Source organism: Podarcis raffonei, chromosome 9 (genome assembly GCF_027172205.1).
Source record: "Podarcis raffonei isolate rPodRaf1 chromosome 9, rPodRaf1.pri, whole genome shotgun sequence".
Classification (NCBI taxonomy): domain Eukaryota; kingdom Metazoa; phylum Chordata; class Lepidosauria; order Squamata; family Lacertidae; genus Podarcis; species Podarcis raffonei.
This window is the reverse complement of record NC_070610.1, coordinates 61,612,740-61,635,206: the sequence shown is the minus strand read 5'-3', so window position 1 is coordinate 61,635,206 and position 22,467 is coordinate 61,612,740. Positions and strand designations below refer to the sequence as shown.

The 22,467-nt window shown below is 41.4% G+C and overlaps 1 long non-coding RNA gene across 1 annotated transcript in view; it reads left to right on the top strand.

Moving 5' to 3' along the window:
• The window catches only part of LOC128421352 (uncharacterized), a 61,013-nt gene extending 57,698 nt beyond the window's left edge, over window positions 1-3,315 (top strand). Inside the window, exon 3 of the long non-coding RNA XR_008332292.1 lies at window positions 2,888-3,315. This is a non-coding gene — a long non-coding RNA (uncharacterized LOC128421352). The remainder of the gene's footprint in view (window positions 1-2,887) is intronic.
• Window positions 3,316-22,467: the final 19,152 nt, after the last annotated feature.

Below are 22,467 nucleotides of genomic sequence, written 5' to 3'. Positions count from 1 at the left end.
GAGGCCATTTCTATTGTGCTGTTGCAATTTCATTTTGGATGATGGAGCAGACTAGAATAATTTTATGGTTTTGACAAATCTTTCACAACTCAAAGCAATCTGAGCATGTGCTACATGACCCAGTTTCCTGATTTTCTTATTTCTTTCTCTCACTCCTTTGCTGTACTTGTCATTATGCTAATAACAGCATTTTTACACCCACCCTCTTATACATATTCTGTATTGCTTGCATTAAGGAAGCTTAATAGTATTAAGTATGATTGATTTATCAATCGGCGCAAGATTTATGGAACTATTGTGAATTAATACAATGGCTAACATCAGCTTTTACATACAGAAGTGCTGTCTACACTTAAACCATACATTTATTCTGTCACTACCTCAACCGGGTGAGAGCAAACTTTAGGGGATTTTAAGCTTTGCATTGTAAATAATCCTCATTTAAATATGAACATAAAAGAGCCCTAAATTTAAGGAAATAGGCCATTATTTGTTTGTATTGACTTTCCCCTGCCTGTTTAAATGATCAGTGTCAAGATTCTTTAAACAGTATTATTGACTCATTTTGATAAATTTCAAAAGTACTCTAATAATATTTCTCCTTTACTGCAGCTCACATTAGTTGGATCGTGTTAATATTTCTGAAAATAATGTCATCAAACTGACTTAAAGCAGGTGTTAAAGCAGGTTAACCTTTATTAATTTTTTTGGCCCAAGGAAAAAGGGTTCATCCTTGGCTAACACTCCAGGAGTCACGTACCATGATAACACTTTCAAAACCGTCATGACTTGCCCCAAAGAATTCTGAGAACTAGTTCCTAGGAAAGACTGGATGAGCAATACTGGGGTAGATGGTAGTGGCAAGTGTGTCTTTGGGGGGGCCTGTGTGGGAGTCATAAAGCCATGGCAGAGGTTTGTAAATACTGCAGGGTACCTCCGGACCTCGTGACCAGCACTCCGAGCTTTACAAGGTATTGGAATGTAATGACCTTATATGGCATGGGTGCAATAAAAGCATGACCGGATGAGGTAACGTGAGACATTGGAATTCAGCCATGCGGCTGGGGAGAACAAAGGATAAAAAAAGTGACCGGAGAGGAGAAGAAGTCTGAATGAGCTGCCCTCCGTCCATGGAAATAAAGGCTCTCTGTGTCTTTATTTTATGCTAAACAAGCGCCATTGTGACGGCTGGCTTCGTCAGGCCTGCCCTGCCACTGCCACCCCATCAGTGCTGCCCTTACATGGGTTGCGCGGTGGTGCCTGTGAAGCAGTGGCAGCGGCAAGATCTCATGAGATCTTGCAGAACTGTCATGAGAGCTTGTGGAACACATGATACCTCACAAGATTTTGCCAGGATTCCAGCAGGATCTCCCTCTGGAAACTGCAGCCGCTGCTGCTGGCACTACTTCTCCACCAGTGGTGGAGGCCGGAGGGTGGGTGGGGCAGCCTCAAGGGCTCACACCTCCTGAGGTGGGCCAGCCCTGCTTTCAGTCTACACCTCTAGAATTCTGCCTAACACTGGAACTTGGTAAGAAAGAAACTTGCTGCACTCTGGATATAAAGTTGAATCCAAGATGACCTGGCACATGCAGAGAAGAAAACTCTAGGTAGAAACTTCCACCAATCCATGGCTGCCTTAGTGCCATACTGAGTAAGCAGCATGGAGATTTTAATAACAAAAAGTGCAGAAAGTTCACAAGTCCCTCATTCTTCTCAAGTGGTTGCTTTTATACTTTCTCTATTGCAGTTCATTGGCCTTGAAAGGGAAGGGAACAATCATATCCATAGTGAACTATGTATTCTTTTATTTAGCATGAGCGGAGGATAGCTTTTATACATAAGTGTACACATTGACAGTATGATGTTTCAGGGCAAAAACGATGGTTGCAACTCTAAGCATCATCTTGTTTCCTCTAGAGAAGTTCAAAGAAGGTGGATGACACTTAACCAGCAAATGAAATGACTCAGCTTCACAGACATCCATTTGCACCTGGGCCTGCTGTTTTGTTGCCAAATGAATATTTCATATTCATCACTGCTTTTTTTCTAGACAAAAGAATAATTATTCACTCCACAAAACTTGTGTAGAGAGAGCCAGCACTGTGCAGTGGTTGGACTATTGAATTCAGTGGCATAGCTAGGTGATTTTAGACCCTGGACTTAATGTTCTTATTGGAGGGCTGGAGGTGGGTGGGCTTTAGACAGCCTTGTACAGTGGTACCTCAGGTTACATACGCTTCAGGTTACATACACTTCAGGTTACACACTCCACTAACCCAGAAAGAGTGCTTCAGTGTGGGAGCCAGGGTGGGAGCCAGAAAGCCCTGGCAAGGTTTGTAGTGCCACCTGGTGTCTTGCTGACCCAGTGACCAGCATGTCTGTGTCTTACAGTGTATTGGGATTGTATTGACCTTAAAAGGAGTTGTGTTTCCTCTGGGCAGTGTTGACCCTATATGGTGTGGGTGGGTTTAAGCTGGCCAGATGAGGTAACATGAGACACTGGCAAGCAGCCATGCGGCTGGAGAGAACAAAGGGTAATAAAAACGGACTGGAGAGGAGAAGATGTCTGAAAGAGCTGCTCCATCAGTCCAAGGAAATAAGCTAGCTCTCTGCGTCTTTATTTTATGCTGAATTAAGCGCCATTTGTAACGGCTGGCCCGACACTTCAGGTTAAGAACTTTGCTTCAGGATAAGAACAGAAATTGGGCTCCGGCGGCACGGCAGCAGCAGGAGGCCCCATTAGCTAAAGTGGTACTTCAGGTTAAGAACGGACCTCCGGAACGAATTAAGTACTTAACCTGAGGTACCACTGTATATGACTTCAGTTATGATGCACACAATTAACATTTCTCTCCCCCACACCCTGCTACCATTCCATGTTTTACAGCTGCAGCTACATTTCTGATATGTTAGAGCAACAACAGTTTGCCTACCCTGATGAAGAAGGAAGACTCTGAGCACATGCAGAGTGACATATTAAACTCACTTTAATCATAGCGTCATACATTGCACCATCACGAATGCAGGAATAACATAGCATTTGCTTCTGCTGCCATGATGCAGAACACATTTACCGGGCAATGACCATCATTGTTGTAGAAAGGGATAATGTATTTTAAAACCCAAATAATAAAATGAACACCTGCAACCATGTACATGCCTAGCCAGCCTTCCCTTATGAATGTTGCTGATAATAGGAAGGGAGGAAGCTGTGGCAATCGGTGCTGGACCTGGTGGGCTTTGATATGCTCATAGCAACTCAGGTGCTGATGCAGGGCCTGTTTGCCACCTACCTCATCATCTCCCACTCTCTCAGTAGGTATTTGGGGTTCTCATGGACTGTGGGATCTTGGACTTCAGTCATGAAGACCAGCCCTAACTATACCACTGGCTGGATTGGTATTGGAGAGGTACAGTTTCCACCCTTAGTTCAGCTCTTGACATGGGAAAATAGTAGTGTAGAATCATAACTAATGCCTTCAGAAAGGGTCAAACATCCAGATATTGGTGGTGTAAGAAAAAGGCTTCCATACTCATATCTATTTGGTGGATTTGGACATTTGCTTACAGTACTAAATGCATTTACTTAAGAGCAAACTCTATAGAAATTAACAATACTTCTAAGGAAAATGCTTTTAGTACTGGGTTGCTCATAAACTAACTCAACACAAGTGCAAATGAATTCTTAAGGCATTGTTGTTCACAGTCCAGTATCTTCCACAAGAAGTTTCTCAAGGTTTATTATACTCTTAGAAAATGTTTACTGCCTTTTAAATTTAAAATTATCGTACCAATTATCCAAGCTTTGTAATGCTGTGCTGAATGGAAACTCTGAACTGAGACCTGTTTAGAGTACATATATAATTAAAATGAATTAAAATGTGATTAGATGGGATATTAAGTCTTGATAGTAGGTTTATAATTTTCTGAGAAGGGCAATAAAGACAATTGGATCACAGAGATGTTCACACAACTTGAAGCTTAGTGTACTCTGATATTTATTAGCCAAAGAATATGGGTTTTACTACATGATATAAATGTAAAGCATATAAACAAAGCATGTGGCCTTGTATAAACATATAACTAGTTCATATAAATGTATGCATTCATTGTGTCTGAGATCCTATTATGCTAGTGTAGCCTAATTGAAAATACTAAGATTACTCCCGAGTAATGGATTTTAGGATTACAATATGGCAATCAAGTTAAACATGGAATACTTTGATGTAAGTAGATGAAATTAATTGGGCAATGGGACTTAGGCCACATCTTCATGATACATTTAAAACACTATGATACCACTTTAAGAAGTGATTTGCCCCAAAGAATCCTAGAAACTATAGTTTGTACAGGGTGCTAAGAGTTGTTAGGAGACCTTTACAGGGCTACAGTTCCCAGAACAGTTTAACAATCAATCCTTCTTCCCAGGAAAGCCATCAGTTTTGAATAGCACCAAAAGCCACCATTGCAGATTGCTGTTTCTGGCCATTTTCATTCATGGTGAATGGAATCACAGGGATGATTCACCAATTCCAGGCAGCCTTCACAGGCGAAAGAACAAAATTGGTGCATCAGATGTACGAATTTGCTCCCTGATAATGAGGCCTCGATACTAGAAGCTTCTGTACAACTTTTGTAGACATGAAAGCAGAATAACCTTTACTTTTCCTTAAGTTACAGTTGGGCTATCAACCACAATCTGTGAAAGAGGTAATGTGGAAAAAAAATGTAATAACAGTGTATGAGCTCTCTTCTCGGTTTCATTGCCTAACCATGCACCAGTGGTATCAGAGACTAGTTTATCACACAGTGTATGTTAAATGATGTTCCAGTTGATGCAACCCCCTCATGCTGTGAATACATTAAAATGAAAGCAAGAGATACGCTTAGGGAAGGGTGAAGAACAGCATTTCCCCTCCCCAATAAATCCCCCCCTCCAAGGTTTCCATCAGAATGTAGTGAAATTGATTCAGATGCATTTTTTGCTTTCACATCAGAAAATATTGAAATACACTCCCTGGACAAATAGCTGCCACTTTTAAAGTCTACTGTGGCTTTTCAAGTTTGATGTGGAATCCATCAGCCTGAAAATGGGAGTGAGTAGCCATTTGTGGGGAAGGGGGCAGGGGCAGGAGAATCATAAGAAAAAACAGAACCTCAATGATACCATGCATGACTAACAGAGCTCTCTCATTCATGAAGAAACTGGAATTTAAATTTCAAAGCAGGAGTGATCTTTACTCCAAACCTTTTTATAAGGAAGAGAGAGAAAGTCAACTCTGCATTTCCATGGAGATAGTTTGTGAAGCATAACACAAACTATTGTTATGCTCGTTTCACTTCTCCAAGTGGTGAGAAGTTCAGTGTTGATCCAGATTTGGTTTCCTTTGGAATGAGATCACTGGTCACTTTTGTAATTTTTGTGGCTATTTACAACTATGTATAGGTTGATCACTGCTGGAGGCCCAAATTTCAGCTTTCTTTCTCTGCTTGCCTCTAGCTCAGAAGTACAGCTTGTCTTTTGCAGGGCTGCGATATTTCAAAAAGTGAAAACCCAAAGTTGTTGAGGGGGAAAAATGAACGTTTTAACCTACCTTTTAGGAACAGTGCCAAAATATTGACACTTCCAATATGGGTTGACACCTGGGTTTCCACAGACATTTTAGCCTCTTTTCGAATATTCTGCCCTGACACCATTTTCAGTGAATGAATCCTGGCTTTGTCTCAGACATATGGCAGCCTTATCTTTCATTTCCTTCACCTACGTTAGTTGATTCTAGGCTGGGAGGTGGCCATGTCTACCCCCAGCTCTGATTGGGCTTTCCTATTTAGAATATCACCAAAATAGTCCTGTAACAAAAAGCTGTTGTCTGGCAATTTAATTCCCATGGAAATGTATCAGCTGTAGTTTACATAATAATAGGATTCATCTGGCCAGAAGGTTTGAGCAAGTTCAAGAGGTTCTTCTGGCCCATTAACTCTCTTCTTTTTACACCCCCTCATTTATAACTGTATGTTTAGAGGCTGGGGGGGGGGATTTAGTTCAGTTCATGATTTCAATGTAAAGCTGCTCAACTTACACTTCCTCAAACAACATACAAACTGAAACACAGCTATCCTTTGAAATTCACATTTGTCTGAATTTTGCAATGCAGTTAGCCAACCAAATAATGTCTACCAATACATTCATATGAGGGAACAGCATGCATATAAATGTGTATATTCATGACAATAACATATGTGTATGCATTTTATGAGGGGAAAATAGCTAATAAAAAGTGTGCATTAATGAGTCACACAAAAATGCTAAATAATTTTGTGATGAGTTGTTAAGAAAATGATTGAAAGATCTGGAGAACTGAAATTAAGACGGGAAACATGAGAAACTGAGAAAAACTGAAGTTGACAGATTTGTCCATCTCTATAGCGGGTGTAATTTTCTGGTATAAAGCCTTTTAGTTAACACCAAAATATACATTAATCCTTTAAAAGAATGCCGCGACTTCTGAAAGCAGTGTTCGTTTCCTGCCTGTTAGCTCGTCTACCTCTCCATGTATCAGCAAAAGATGGCCATTTCAAAATGTGATTGTTAAATGTTGCCATGCACAGAATTGTCCCAGCTTTCTTATTTTTGTGTGTGTCATCCTCCTTAGCTGCTGTGGTTATGGACATGACTTATCTAAATTTGGGGAGAGTCATGAGTGGATTTCATTTAGGATCCTCTTACGTAGCCCCATCCATAATCTTGCCTACAAGGGCATGAATAGATTCTTTAAAAAGGCTTTCACACCTCTTTAACCTTTCCCCAGAATGTCTTTTGCTGTGCTATGCAGTCAATAGCTATGCTTTTGAAGACACACCTCGAGGTGGCAAGGCAGATTCTCTATTGTGGATAAATGTCTCAAACAGACAAACAGCTTTGTGGATAGTTTCTTTTTTTCTGGATCAGGGGAAGTGCTGCTCGATGAGCAACAAGACATTGGGCTTGTGGCTTAAACAAGGAACCGAGGAGGAAACTCTCTGAACACAGTGGAGAGTGTGTGTGTGTTTTAAATGAGCATTTGTTAGACTAGAATGATGCACTGTGTCTAGCTGGCATTTGCTGTGACAGCTAGCTAGTGTTTAAATAGCAAATGTGGTGAACACTACTGTTACCATAACCATGCATAATAATTACTTAGTCTTTGCTTAGCCAGTTATTAATCAGGCTTGGCCCATGATTTTGTTTTATTTTAATTACATTTCTAGCCCAGCTTTTCTCCGAAGAGCTCAAAGTGACACACAACTTTCTCCCCTTCTTCATTGATCCTCTTAACAATGCTACGAAGTAGGTTAGACTGAGAGGCCCAGAGTAACCCAGTGGGCTTCATGACTGAGTGGGGATTTGAATCCTTGTCTCCCAGGTCCTAGTCCAGCACTCTTAAGCATTGCTTCACACTGGCTCTCCAAAATAAAATAAGCAGAGAATGGTTTCAGTCCACTGACTTCTGGGCTATGGGCCCAGTACACTTTCACTGCACCACTCTGCTTGTTGTACAGTCTCAGAGGCAGAGTTCAGACCTTGCATAGATCCCTCGGGAGAAAAATCTATGAGACCTTGATTTTCTTCAATGAGATTAAAAGGAAACATAGAGAGCAAGTTAGTGACTGGTGTCTAGATAAAGGAGTGTGTCTCTAGATACAAGAGTGTGTCCAGATACAGGAGATGCACACAGTGGAGACTGGCCTATTAGAGCAAATGGGGAACTGCCTATCAGTCAAGCTCATTCTGCTTCCAGCCAGACCCCACTTACCTGTCTTCTGATTTACAACCAGTCCAGGGAATGGCAGTGGCTATCAGCTTCCGCCTTAGGCGGCTTTGCTTGTCTATGGCTATAACTCTGCCTGCTGTTGGCTTGCTGTTGGCCCTTCACCCTACCAGTCCCAGTGTACACCAGCCACCATTGTGTCCATCTATAAGAACCTAACAGGACAACAGTTACATAATCCATTTAGGATGGAAAATCAAAAACAGATTTCCCCCCTGCTTGTTGCAAATATAACAGATTGCTAGGTCATCAGTCTGGACAATGAGCAGAAGTTGCAGAAGCTCTTTATTTTCAAAGCACATGAGGGAAGAATAACTTTCATTTAAATCGGCAGAGGGGAATTTTAGGTAAAAAGGACCTAATTACCTATTTGGATTCAATCCAGGACACCAAGGTTAAGTTAACATTGCTTCTCTTGGAAGAATGCCAAAGATATACTAATGGCCACAAGTGCTGGAGGATCTGATTTCCTGTTCTAGCTGAAAAGAAGCAGCGCAGGGTCCCTGAACATCATGTTGGGGGCACTGCCTGTGTACCAACTTGGAAAGGAAAAAAAATCAGTGGGATTATTCCAAGGAATCAACATGATTCCATGGAGGAACTTGGAAGAATTTGAAGAGCACCTACACAGGTCAGAACACATTCATAGAATCACAGAACTGTAGAGTTGAATACGTCTGAGGGTTATCTAGTCCAACTCTCTGCAATGCAAGAATCTCAACTAGATCATACATGACAAATGGCCATGCAAGCCCCACTTTAAAACCTCCAAGGAAGGAGAGTCTGGCACCTCTTACTGTCAGAAAGTTCTTCCTGATGTTTCCTTGTAACTTGATTCCATTGGTTTGTGTCCTAGCCTCTGTAGCAGGAGAAAACAAGCTTGCTCCATCCTCCACATGACATGACTCCAACTCTCAACAGCCCTAATCAACTTGACCAGTAGTCAAGAATGAAGGGAATTGTAATACAACAAGATCCGGAGAGTCACGGGTTTCCAATCCCTGTGCTCTTGAACTGCTAGGTTGGCAGAAGCTGGGACAGAACAACGGGAGCTCACCCCATTGCATGGATTTGAACCGCCAACCTTCCGATCAGCAAGCCCAAGAGGCTCAGTGGTTTAGACCACAGCACCATCCGCATCACAGTGTAAGTAGACAAATAGGTACCACTGCGGCAGGAAGGTAAACGATGTTTCCATGCGCTCTGGCACTTGTCATGGTCCTCCGTGCGCCAGAAGTGGTTTAGTCATGCTGGCCACATGTCCCTGAAAGCTGTCTGTGGACAAACGCCAGCTCCCTCAGCCTGAAGCATGATGAGCGTCTCACCCCATAGTCACCTTTGACTGGACTTAACTGTCCTGGGGTCCTTTACCTTACCTTTACCTTTTGCTATAGAGTAGAAGTGGGGGATCGCTGACCCACTGGAAGTTGCTGGATTACAACTCCTTCATCCTAGTTACTACAATTCTCAGAGTGGTTTAACAATCAATTCCTCTTCACAGAGAACTCTGGGAACTGTAGGTCTAGAAGTGGAATCATGTCAGGGCAGAGGAGGAATGGTGGAGACCGCCTCCCCAGCCTGACCTTTCCAGAGAAGAAGAAGACAGTTCAGAATTACAGCAGGGGTTTGAGGGAGGTTACAGCTCAGAGGCAGATGAGGGGAAAAGCTGGGAAATAATGGGAGAGGAGGAGGAGGAGGAACTACCAGGAACTACCAGGAACTACCAGGAGGGCAACAACTGACGGACACAGTGTCTTTAGAAAGCCGCAGCCTGCATGGCCAACGATCAGGGAAAATGAGACAATATCTGGAGGATTCCACATCCCTTCTGCAGCTATTTGGATCCCTGTTCAGCCATGAATTGTGTAGCTGTGGATAAATGAGTCCCTCAATGATATTTAACAAACTGTAAAATGGGGAAAATAACAAGCACCTCCCTCACAGACCTACAGGGCATGCCCTTTTCATAGTTAGGCTTTCATCTAATACGTTAAACGTTATTAAAGATTAGCTAGATCTTATGCAATACTTTTGATAAGAGCTGCTTTTTTATGAACACCCCATTAACAGTTCACAATAAGTGCTCATTTGCACTGGAATTCTACAATCTTCCATTTAATGTCAATACATATTTCTCTGTAGGAGCCACCAGCTAGTTCTCCTTTCACTCTCTTTTTTCCATTTGGTTTTTCAATGCTGCCATTATGTTAAGATCAGAATGTTGTTCCTAATTTGTGCTGGCAAAAAGGAAGCTGCATGCAATGCATATGTGATACGAACAGCACACAAAAAATTCTATGGTGTAAACAGAACCCACCCTCCCCATCTTTTCTGCAGGACAATGTTCTTGGAACTCCTCATTGTGTTGCCATTGTGCACACCCCCTCCCTTTCCTTCCCCATCCTCAAGCTATTTTTATTTTATTTATTTTTATTTCTACCTATAACAACAGTGATGGAGCAAATCCACTCTGTTCCTCGTAGCACAGCAGATCAGCATGCGTTGTCAGAGGGAAAGAAAACATTGCTTACATCATCCCCACCTAGCTTGCTGTACTGTAACTCCCCATACAACAACTGATTGAATTTAAATTGACTCTGTTGGGGCTTTATTGCTCTTAGAAATTCGGGTCTAAATGCTACTAAAGCCAATAGGAAAACTTCTAGTGACCATAACGGACTGTAGATTGGATCTTAGCCACTTCTACCTTGTGCTTATATTCATGCTTCTTATATTTCCTATTAACATTTGCCCTTCGGGGGATTTTGTTTTATTTTTTTAGTACTGTGCTTCAGATTGAAAGAAAGTTGGGAAATAGCAAGCTTCAACCTATAGGTTGTATCCAACAATGCTGAATGTGTTGAAGGACCTTCTGAAGTAGGTTTAGCGGGGCAAAGGTAAGCACTTCTATATGTTTTAAGTCTTTTTTATCAATTCATTATATTTTCTTTTAATTGTCAAATAATTCTGTGTACATTGCGACAGCCTTTGGCTATGTGCAATAAAACTGACTGAGACTGAGATATGCAGACATATGGAATAATCCATAGCTGATCTAGGTCCCCAGAACTCTTGAACGACGAGCCATCTTAGATGAGCTCTGTGAAGAAACCCCCAGAATAATTAAAATGAACTCCAAAATCAGAGTAGCCCCACTGAAATTAGCAAACGTAACTAAGTTAGGTCCATTCATTTCAGTAGGTTTAATTCTAGTAAAACTTATATAGCTGAGTATTTTTCCTCCTGTTTCCTTTTTGTTTGATTATCTTGAATACTTCAAGATATGCATGTTCGGGTACTTTACAATTTCATTTATACCGTATTTTTCGCTCTATAAGGCACACCAGACCACAAGACGCACCTAGTTTTTGGAGGAGGAAAACAAGAAAAAAAAATCCTGAATCTCAGAAGCCAGAACAGCAAGAGGGATCGCTGCGCAGTGAAAGCAGCAAACCCTCTTGCTGTTCTGGCTTCTGGGATAGCTGTGCAGCCTGCATTCACTCCATAAGACGCACAAATATTTCCCCTTACTTTTTAGGAGGGAAAAAGTGAGTCTTATGGAGCAAAAAACCCAGTATTTTTCTAACCACAACAAACAACTTTTTTTTTTTAAAAGAGCCCATTGGACTTAACTTTGGCTGGATCATGCTTTATATAGTTCTTTGTTATGCCACCAATTATGACTCTCTCTAACAGGGAACACCATGCCCTGTGTCAACAAAAATGGAGCCAGTGGGTTAAGGAGAGGGAGGTATCAGCATGCTCTGATGAACTCCCAAGGTCTGAAGAAGTATAACAAGCTCCTTTAAACCTCCCCACAAAACAGTCGAATAAGAACTGAACATGCTCAGTGGCTACCAAGAGTCGGAGCACATTGAGTGTCAGAAAATGGAAAAGAATAATGGAAAACAGAAGAAGATGGGAGGAAATTGAATTGTCCTGCTTGAGCTTTCTACTGCTTATACTGTAGTATCCTGGGGGAGGATATGCCTGGCTGGCTGGAAAGCAGAATTCAAGAAAGAAGAATTAGACTAAACATTAGGATGAACTTCTGAATGGTACATACTGTCCCACAGTGGAAAAGACTGCCTAAGAAATGGAATTTCCGTCATTGAGGTTTTTCAGCAGAGCCTGAATGATCATCTATCAGAGATGCTTCAGTGATGTATGTGCTGCATCAGCAGAGGTTTGGATAAGATGACCTTTGTGGTATCCTCCAGCTCAATGATTCTATTACTTTAGGCCCCACTTGTGTATTCTAATAGGAAAAATACAGGAGTGATCATAAAGTCATAGCACAAAATATTTGCTATAGTTAAAAGAACATCTGAAATAACAATCTGGTAACAGCATGTAGGCAGCTTACAAATGGTGGTGATGGTTAATTTTGCTACATAATATAACAATATTTCAGGATCAGAGTCATGATAAATTTGAAAGGTTGGATACGGAGGTTGAAGGGAAAAGAGCTCTCTGAAACCAAGTGAGAGTGAAAGTTCCTCTAGTTTTAGAATGAGAAATGTCTCGATGAAACCAAATTTAGAATTTTCCATTTGCTTCTGTCTGGGGCTATGGTGAGGTATATATATAAAGCAGCCATACAGTCTGAGGTCTGGCTGTATGTATTTTCCTAGCAGTTCTTCTTTATTTTCCTGATATGGCTTTCAAATACAAGTTAATAATTTAGCAGCCTCATGTCTGTGTTACCTGACTTAGAAGATCATCAGCCATTCACATTCTGACTGACCCTTCTGGCTGTGTTAAGTGCTGACAAAGCTCATGCTCAAAATCACCCATATTTGATAAAAGATTTAAGGGCCAAAGAACATTAGGAAGAGTGTAAGTTCTTAGATGGGAATAACTCCACTGCTAACTTAGGGATACTATGCTACATTATCCCACCTCTTCCAATTAATATTTACCATTTGCCGATAACATTCCCCACTCAGTCCATGTACCAGGGAGCAGGGGTAGGAACATGCATCATGTCAAAATGGCACAGAGCAAGTGAGAGGTCCGTGGAGGTGGGAGAGAAATTCAGCTCAGGTCACATCTAAAGGTGAGCTTACCTATTTTGCAGTTTCTGAAATAATATGCATATCGAACCACAACCATTCTTCAAAATTTGTACTTCTCCGAATTTTGCAATGTAGTTCTCCAGTTAAGCAATTTGTACAAAAAAAAGTATATTAAAGTGGGCATATAAATGTATATATTAGTGGAAATAGCACACAAAAATTGTTTACTATTAGGAAGAATTGCTTTGCAGAAATATGTATATTAGGAAAAAAATGCATATGAAAATGTGCACTGTAGGAGAATTTCAAGCAAAGATTCTGATGAACTTTCATGAGAACGTTAAAAAAATTCACAAACTGTTGTGGAAATGTGGCGAGCTGAATTTGAGACTGAGAAATTGAGAGACACTGATTTCTAGAGGTGGAGAATACTTTTTAACTCAAGGGCTACATTCCCTCATGGGCAACCTTCTGGGGGCCATATGCTATTGGAGAGCAAGACAGAGGAAAAGTGGGTGGAGAAACAGAGATGACTCTTACATTTGTACACTAAATTACTTCTAGTCATGCAGAAGTGATGGCGCTAGAAAGGCCATACAGAAGCACCCCTCAGCAGCACTGAAACATTCTGCTGTGAATTCATGCATCCTCCAGCTCTGTACAGGAAAAATGTTGAACCTAGGAACAGAAGCATAGTGGTACAGTGACTGAAGAATTTTGTTAAATATGGGGAAATTAGATTGACATTCTCTCCAAAGTATGAAGCTGCCTAGGAAGCCTTACAGATACTGTAATGCACATTCAGCTACAGGGCTTTCTGTTGCATTATGGCTACATGTTGAGTAGAATTTTACAATGCTTATGTTGCCCATAAGCAGGTACTACTAGTCCTCCTGACCTGGATACAAGTGTGCTTAGTATCTCCCAACCTGCCCCTACTACTCTTTGATCAAGCATCTTGGTAGAGGGCAAGACTATCAATGTTTACCAACCGTTTTGACTATGATCTACCTCCACAGTTGGAGGCAGTATGCCTCTGAATAATGTCTCTGTTAGAGATCATCTTACCTAAGTGTCCTGAAAGACCCACTCCCTGGTTTGCTAGCCGATTTCCAATTGGACTGGGAAAGTCATGTTGTGCACTAAAACTAAGGAGAAAAAAAGGAGATATGCCAAATGAAAGCATACAATAATATCTCCTTGCAACATGAAAGCATCTTCTGTTTTTCTTATGAGTAAGATTTCCCAATGCCTGGATTTAAATTTGGTAGGGCTTCTAGAGGAAATATTAAATAGCTTGGTGGGGGTAAAATCACTGTGGACTGGCCAGTCCTGCTGTAGGTATAAGGTATGTCTTAGTGCAGGCGATGGGTCTTTGTGATCCAGTGGGTGTCTTTCAGCTTTATGGTTTCATTATTGTATAATAAACCAGTCCTTCTCTACCAGACCCAAGAGATGAAGATCCTTTAGCAGATTTGCTGACGTGGTAGAACTGCTCTTCCATAATGATTGATTGCAGTTAACACACAGTCTGCTCCATCCCACTCAATTGTAATTAAATTAACAGCAAATGTATTTAAGGACATCTAACTTCTCTGAGATTGATAATGAAAAATTAATAAAGTATTACAGCCTTTAGTCAAAGTCTTACCTGAGGTTGTTCACACAAGGTTTCCATCGATTACCGTGGGAGCAAAACATGCCATTTCAATGATACTGTACAAAATGTAACCTTTCAACCCATGCATGCTCTCCGGCAAAATGTGCAGACCATTTTGCTTTTTAATACAATATAATTTAGCAATCCATCTATTTTTTTTCCACTGGAAGGAGAAAATGCAGCACATGATGTTCGCAAAGCCACAGAGTGTCTTTTGTTCTGGAACCAGACAGAATAATTACATAATGTTGTATCTATTAGGATTTAGAGAACATTTTGTAAATTTCAAGTGCAGATCAAGTGCATCTGTCCCAACAGATATGCCTCATGAGGATACAAAACTTGCCTCACCTCCCTGAGTTTTGCTGGTGACATTCTTTACTCTTCTTCACAAGGGAGTTCATGTTTTCATGTTTGCGTATGTGCAAACAATGTGCAGTTACTCTCAAGTAGTGTTCTGGTCCATGTTTCCTCACGTGGGCTTCACACAACCAGAAATCCCTATTGGAAACCCATGGCCCTTCCAGATATTTTTGGCTATGCTTGCTGGGACTGATAGGAGCTGGTGTCCAACAATAGCTGGAGGGACCCACACCTGGTCCGATGGTTTGAAAATAACAGGAAACTATGGTTTGTCTGAAGCTGGTTTGTTGTTAGATCTGAATTGACAAGTGTTTTCAACCTTTTCTTAGGAGCATAGTTTTCCTACATATGAATTGTAGTTGGCTTTTTAAACAGAATATGCCTAGAAATGTGCATTTTGAGAGAATCTACATACTTAAATGTGAATTTTCATGCAGATAATATATATATGGAAATGGTAGGGGAAATGACTTAAGAGTGAAGAAGTGTGGAAATGAATTGGAGCAGAACTTAACTCATCGATCTACCTCTAGTTCCAAGCTTTGAAACTTTGGGAAACACCAAGTGACCTGAAACTTCAGTGGTTAACTCAGTAATTTTTAAATGGTCTTGGCTGAGGGAACCATTTCCATATCAACGTATCCCCTGACAGGCCTTCAGGGTCTACCAAGAAGACCCTGCATGCTGAAGAGAATGTTGGCAAGGGTTCTGATGAAGCACACTCAGTTTATGTAGGTGGGTGGCCAGGCCTCCAGGGCCATACCATTGCTCAACTTGCACCGAGACCAAATCCTAATGCATGCCCTGTGATTCTATAGCAAGGGTTCCTAACCTGTGGTCCATGGATCCGTGGATGAGCTTGAGGGAGTCTGTTATACAGGCAAGAAAAATATGATTTCCCAAACACAATAAAATAAATTGTGCTCAAAATTTTGTGGGGATGTGTTTTTGTGTATTCTTGGGGCGGTGGTCAATAGCTTTCACTAAATTCTGAAAGGGGTCTGTGACCCTAAATAAGTTTAAGAACTATTGCTCTAGAGCAACCTCTGTTTTGGGCTTCCAAGAGGTATTGGGTTGGCCACTGTGGGAAGCCAGATTCTAGATTTGGTCTGATTGAGCTAGGTCCTTATGGCTGCACATGGCTGCAGGGATAGTCAATGAAGTATTCTCCAGATGCTGTTGGACTTGAACTCCCATCATCCCTTGCTGGCTGTGGCTGATGGAAATTGGAGTTCAACATGAAGGCCACCATGTTGGCTACCTCTGTTTAAGGGGATGATGGTAATGAGGGGACAAGTCTCATTTCAGTGAAGCTTGACTACCATTTCTGAACTTCTCACTGTGGGATTCCTGATAAACTTCCAAGGAATACTGGAGTACCCCAGACCATTGGTCTAGCTCATAAAGAAGAAAGGCAGGCAATAGTGGTTTCTTAACTTCTGCCCTGGAATATAGATCTTCCTATATTACGTTGCTTATGGAGTTTTGCACCAGATAGACATTTCCTCTCATTCTACAGGTTCATTGTAGTATAGATAGAACAAAATTTTGGCCTCCTTACAAACTCTTAAAAATCCCAAATCTCAACACTTGTATATTTTTCTCCAGTTCCTTGTTTGTATTGCAGTTCCTCCAGTGCAGGTGCAATTAATTTATGATGGCTATCATTATCCCCTGAACTGCAGCAGAACTTCTCCCACTCCCACTCGTTCTTGTTGCGTGTGACATTTTAGTCTCATGAGCAAGCCTTGTAATAATGCTGCCGGCTTCCAGCTCATCAGATAGGATTTTTATTCCTTTCAAATTGTGAAACAAAGATAGCTGGGAAAACAGTAATAGACACCAGTGAGAGAAATAAGATGTTTTCATCCAGTTGATGTTTCAGTAAACCGAGAAAAAAGGATCTTTTGAACAAACTGTCACTGCTGAGTACTCGTGGTAGTCATCAAAATCATCATTAGACACTTTCAAAGAGTAATTAGGTATATAGTGGAAATAGAATATTCTACAGCTTATTATTATTTCAGTATCAAAATGTGTGTCATTGTGATGGGTTGGGTATGTGCAGAGGGAGGGCTGGCATGTTGATGTGGCCTCTGGACCATGCACAGCACATTGAATTAATAAATCTGGGATGGGAACATGGCTGTGGTTCCCTCAGATATTGGATTCTAACTCCCATCTCCCACTGTCAAAGGTAAAGCACAGGTAGAGCATGGCGGATGAGAAAAGTATCCATAGATTAAAAACCAATTCTGGTCAACAAAACAGTACGGTTCTCCAAAGATAACCCAGCACCAATTCCTCAGTCTCCCCACCAGGTAATCTGCTTCTTTTCTGCAGGCTTCATTAGTTTTCTGCAAACTGTTTTTTCATCTCCCATGGAGGTAAGACATGTGTCTTACCTCCACTCTGTTGGATAGAGAAGGAGTGCCCACCTAAGAAACACCTTATTGCCATTACAGTTCATTGAGAAAATACCACTTGACCATCAGAGAGTATTAGCAGGCAAGTAAGGATACAAGGCAAGTAAATATACAGCGTTTCCGTGCGCTGCTCTGGTTTGCCAGAAGCGGCTTAGTCATGCTGGCCACATGACCCGGAAGCTGTATGCCGGCTCCCTCGGCCAGTAAAGTGAGATGAGCGCCGCAACCCCAGAGTCGGTCATGACTGGACCTAATGGTCAGGGGTCCCTTTACCCCTTTACCTTTAAGTATACAAAAGGGACGTGGGTGGCGCTGTGGGTTAAACCACAGAGCCTAGGGCTTGCTGATCAGAAGGTTGGCAGTTCGAATCCCTGTGACGGGGTGAGCTCCCGTTGCTCGGTCCCTGCTCCTGCCAACCTAGCAGTTAGAAAGCATGTCAAAGTGCAAGTAGATAAATAGGTACCACTCCGGCGGGAAGGTAAACGGTGTTTCCGTGTGCTGCTCTGGTTCGCCAGAAGTGACTTAGTCATACTGGCCATATCACCTGGAAGCTGTACGCTGGCTCCCTCGGCCAATAAAGCGAGATGAGTGCCGCAACCCCAGAGTCGGTCACAACTGGACCTGATGGTCAGGGGTCCCTTTACCCTTTACTAAGTATACAAAAGTTGGTCACTTAAGAGTCATTCCAGTACTATGCAGGGATGGAAGAATTCACTAACTCTGCCCTATTTCCCTCTCTCCCTCACTCTCTCTGTGTGTATATTTAGGAGGCAATGAGCTTTCAGTCCTGATGTCCTGTGAGACAAGGCTCGGACTACACAAATAGCAGGCCACCTGGTATGTTGTTCCCATACTGGCCAACCGTAAGTGGGCAAATGGCCTGCCAGAACATGCCTCCACATGAAGTATTTTTATAGATGTAGAAAACTAATTGATGGGGGGGGGGAGAGTTTCTCGCCTACACCTGTATACAACCTCTTGGATACAGGCATATACAAATACTGTCCCTGCAGCGGGAGCTGACCATGGGGTTAGACCAGCCACATTTCAGAATATAGGGGAAAGGGTCGCAGTATTATAGGCTATTAAAAGCAAACACTATCTGTGTAAAATTAAATATTAAACTGTGTGGGTTGCTTGGCTTACACACATACCCAAGCAGTAAAACGCAGAAAGCTGCCTTATGCTATTGCTTCAATATATTTGGTTTTAAAGGATTGTCAAGCTGGGTTTTTTTATTTTATGGATTTGTAAGCCCACATTGAGACGTTTTCTTATGGAAAGTGATGAATAAACACAATAAATAACAATCATATACCAAGTCAGACTAGGGGTCCATCTGGCTAGTAGCTGTCTACACAGACTGGTAGTAGCTGTCCAGGTTTTCAGACAAGGGACAATTCCCAGCCAGGGATTGGACCTGTCACCTTCTGCACTGTGATGCAGGTGCTCTGAGCTATGGACCTCCCCTGAAAAAATATATGGCAAAGTGTAGCTAGTATAGTGTAGTAGTCAGAGCTTGGGACTAAGACCTGGGAGACTAGGGTTCAAATGCCCACTCACCCATCAAACTCACTGGGTGATCTTGGGCCAGCTACTGTCTCATAGCCTAACAGGCCCTCATAGGGTTGTTGTAAGGATAAGGTGGGGAGAAGCAAAAAAAATGCATTCCACCCGGAGCTCCTTGGAGGAAAAGGTGGGATATAACTATATCAAACAACTAAACAGCATAATAAATAAACACAAGTAAGTGAAACGTAAGCTTTAAAAATGCCTCACTAGTAGCAGAAGCCAGATAAAACTTTGAGGAGTGCCTTTCTTTGCAGTAGCTCAGCGAGCTGCAGATTGTGTGCTTTCTTCTCAGTTCTCCACCCCCTCTCCCTCCAACTCATCCTGCCTCTAGTAAGTATCCTTTGGAATCTAGGGAACAAACCTCCCCTTTTATTTTCCGGGTAGCTGCTTGAAAGGTGTACAAATCTGGCAGCCGGAGTCATCTCAGTTTTTCACTACAGGTGCTGGAACATCTAAGGCCGCCACAGTGTTCGGTTATGTGTGTACGAAAAGTAATAACGGGCAGAGTGCAGAGAAATATCTTCAGTGTCTATGAACTGAGCCACAGTTGCCTGTGCTGTGCCGCCTCACTGGAAAAGCAGTCCCAAAGGCTGATTTCAATTGCTGGTTTGCCTATGGCCAAAATCAAAGCAACTTCGAGAAGAGAACGTGTGCCAGTTGCTCCCCTGAGGTCATAGTTGTTGTTCTCTGTTTATAGCCAGAAGGTCTCAGCAGAATGCGCTGCAGTCTGGGGAGCAATTTGTTTATTCCACAAGAATGTGTGAGTTTGTGCTCATTTAGCAGGGTTTTTTTTGTTTTTTTTAAATGAAAACTAACACTCCTACTACACATGCTAATTTCAAGCAGAGGAAATGCAGATAGACACCAAGGTAGGTCAATTCAGAAAAGACAATCACATTACCTATGCTAGGTAGAGCAAAGTTTTAACAAAGCTCCTGGGCAATGTATATTGTGAAGTAATAATAATAATAATTTACAGTGGATGCTTGGGTTGTGAATGTGATCTGTGTGGGAGTTGAGATTCAGCACTTCTGCGAATGCGCAAAGTGAAATTTAGTGCTTCTGCACATGCGAAAGTGCCGAAACCTGGAAGTAACCCATTCTGGTACTTCCGAGTTCAGCATGGTGCACGACCTGAAAACACGCAACCTGAAGAGCCTGTAACCTGACGTATGACTGTATTATTTATTCCCCGCCCATCTGACTGGGTTTCCCCAGCCAATCTGGGCGGCTCCCAACAGAATTTTAATAATAATAATTAAAAAGTGATAAAACATCAAACATAAAAAATTCCCTAAACAGGGCTGCCTTCAGATGCCTTCTAAAATTCAGATCGTAAATACTGCGAGGTGGATTTTTTTCAAAGGATCAAAATAAAGAGATTTCAGGATATATATATATATATATATATATATATTCTGAAAAATGTGTTTTACCATGTTTCTATGCTACTATGTTACTCTATACCACTTTTGGGCCAAAAAGGGGGGGGGCACCAAGATGACCCATAAGGAATAAACACACATATACAAATAACAATAAAAATGATAAATAAGTCAAAACTAAATCAAAAGTATTAAAAACCCAAATATTTCATTTCTGGATTCTGGATTCTGTTTTGACTTAGGCTTACTCTCTGTGCTTGACCTTTGTTTATTTGGACTGTGCTTCACCTGCAACCTCTCCTTATTAGTAAGTACAAGGCTTAGATTTCCTGTAACTGAGATCCTAGTCCCCCTAGGCATCCCCTGGAGCATGACAATTTATCAAAAAGTGCAAATCCTTTGAGAAATTGACTAGGAGTGTAAATCTATATTTTAAAGTGGATGGAGGAAATACAGAAGTTAGGTCAATTGCTCATATATTAAGGTGGCAAAAGGGTTTGATTCCCCTCTGCTGTGTGAACATACAAAAATGTTGTAGTTGGTCTTCTATATTCCCTTCCAGAATAGCTACCATGAACAAAATGGCCTCTGTAAGTAGGTGAAATTGACAATTCTTAAAAAACCTCTTTTGCAAGATTTAAAATTGACTCACTCTTCCCCTCTTCAATCTTTGAATTAATGCTATTAATGAAATACCCAATCAAAACACTTATTAAATTGTCAACTTCCCATTGAAATTTCAACAATAATTTCATAAAAAGTTAAATATCACAAAAATGTACTAAAGGGAAAACTTGCAATGAATTGGCATATGACAGCAACAAAAATATATTCTTATCAAGCTCTCTCCTGGTGTGCTACCACGGTTGATTAATATGTGTCTTATATGGAACTCTTTCACATTTTGAAAGGTGGTTCTTTAGCTTCTGGGCTAGTGAATTGCTAGTCTTAATTTATTTGAACCATTATCTGAAAGTAAGGCTCATCAATTTAAGTTGATCCACACTGGCAAGAACACTTGGGGCTGGTTCACACAAGACCTTGCAACTGAGCCCCATTACTCCAGAGACTAGATCCCTATCTTCAAAGGATGTGACCATGGATTTTTGGATTGGGAGTTATCTGCTCCTGGATGTTCCTATTGCACTGCAAGCTCCACTGCAAAAGAAGCACATTTTGTTAGCTCCCCTCCATCCTGACTCAGGGTCTGATTGTTGCTTAAGCAACATTTCAGTCTTGCAGGGGTCAGCAAACTTTATCAGCAGGGGGCCAGTCCCCTGTGGGGGGCTGGACTATATTTTGAAAGAAAGAAAAAATGAACGAATTCCTATGTCCCACAAAGAACCCAGAGATGCATTTTAAATAAAAGGACATTCTACTCATGTAAAAAACACGCTGATTCCCAGACCATCCGTGGGCCGGATTTTGAAGGTGATTGGGCCAGATCAGGGCGTCCAGGCCTTAGTTTGTCTACCCATGGTTTTGAGACTAGTATGAATTCCTCATGGAGCTGTCCAAGGTGCTATCCATACTGAACCTCTTCTCTACACTTGCTTTACTAAACTAATGGAATGCCTGTACTAATGAGGCTTGCCTGACACCTATATTGCAATCTTTTATTTACCCAGGCATTTTAAAAATGTTCTTATATTATTATTTGCATATTTATCCAATTCAAGGTGAAGGCTTAAAGTCCTAAATGACCTTCTACCCAAATACATAATATCAGCACATCTACCTATATCAGCCTGCTTGTATCTTTACATCTGTGTGGTGGAGGCTCTTCCTAAAAGTACCATCTACTCCTAATGTGTCAATGAGGGAGTCTTCTCCCTCATATTGCCCCAGTTTTGGAACATCCTCCTCGCTGGTGTGCAACTGGTGCCAGCTTCATTAACTTTTTGGCTCCAAAAACCTTTTATATTTGCTCAGGATTTTGTTTGTTTACCAGTATGTTCTGTTCTGTTCCTGCTGCCTTCTTAAAGTTGTATGTCTGCTACAGCTTTTATATTTTAAGGTTGTATTCTATAGTTGCATGACTATGTTTGATTCTTCTTTGGACAGCAACCAGATATATAATTGATGAAAGCTGATTTGACAACAAATTGAATAACTATATTGATATGAACATGGTGGACACATTTTATTTCGTTGTTGTTCATCAAAAACCCTAAAATATTATTAGCATAAGAGAGTGGGTGAAAATTATCAAAGGCAAAATGGACTGGGTTCCCC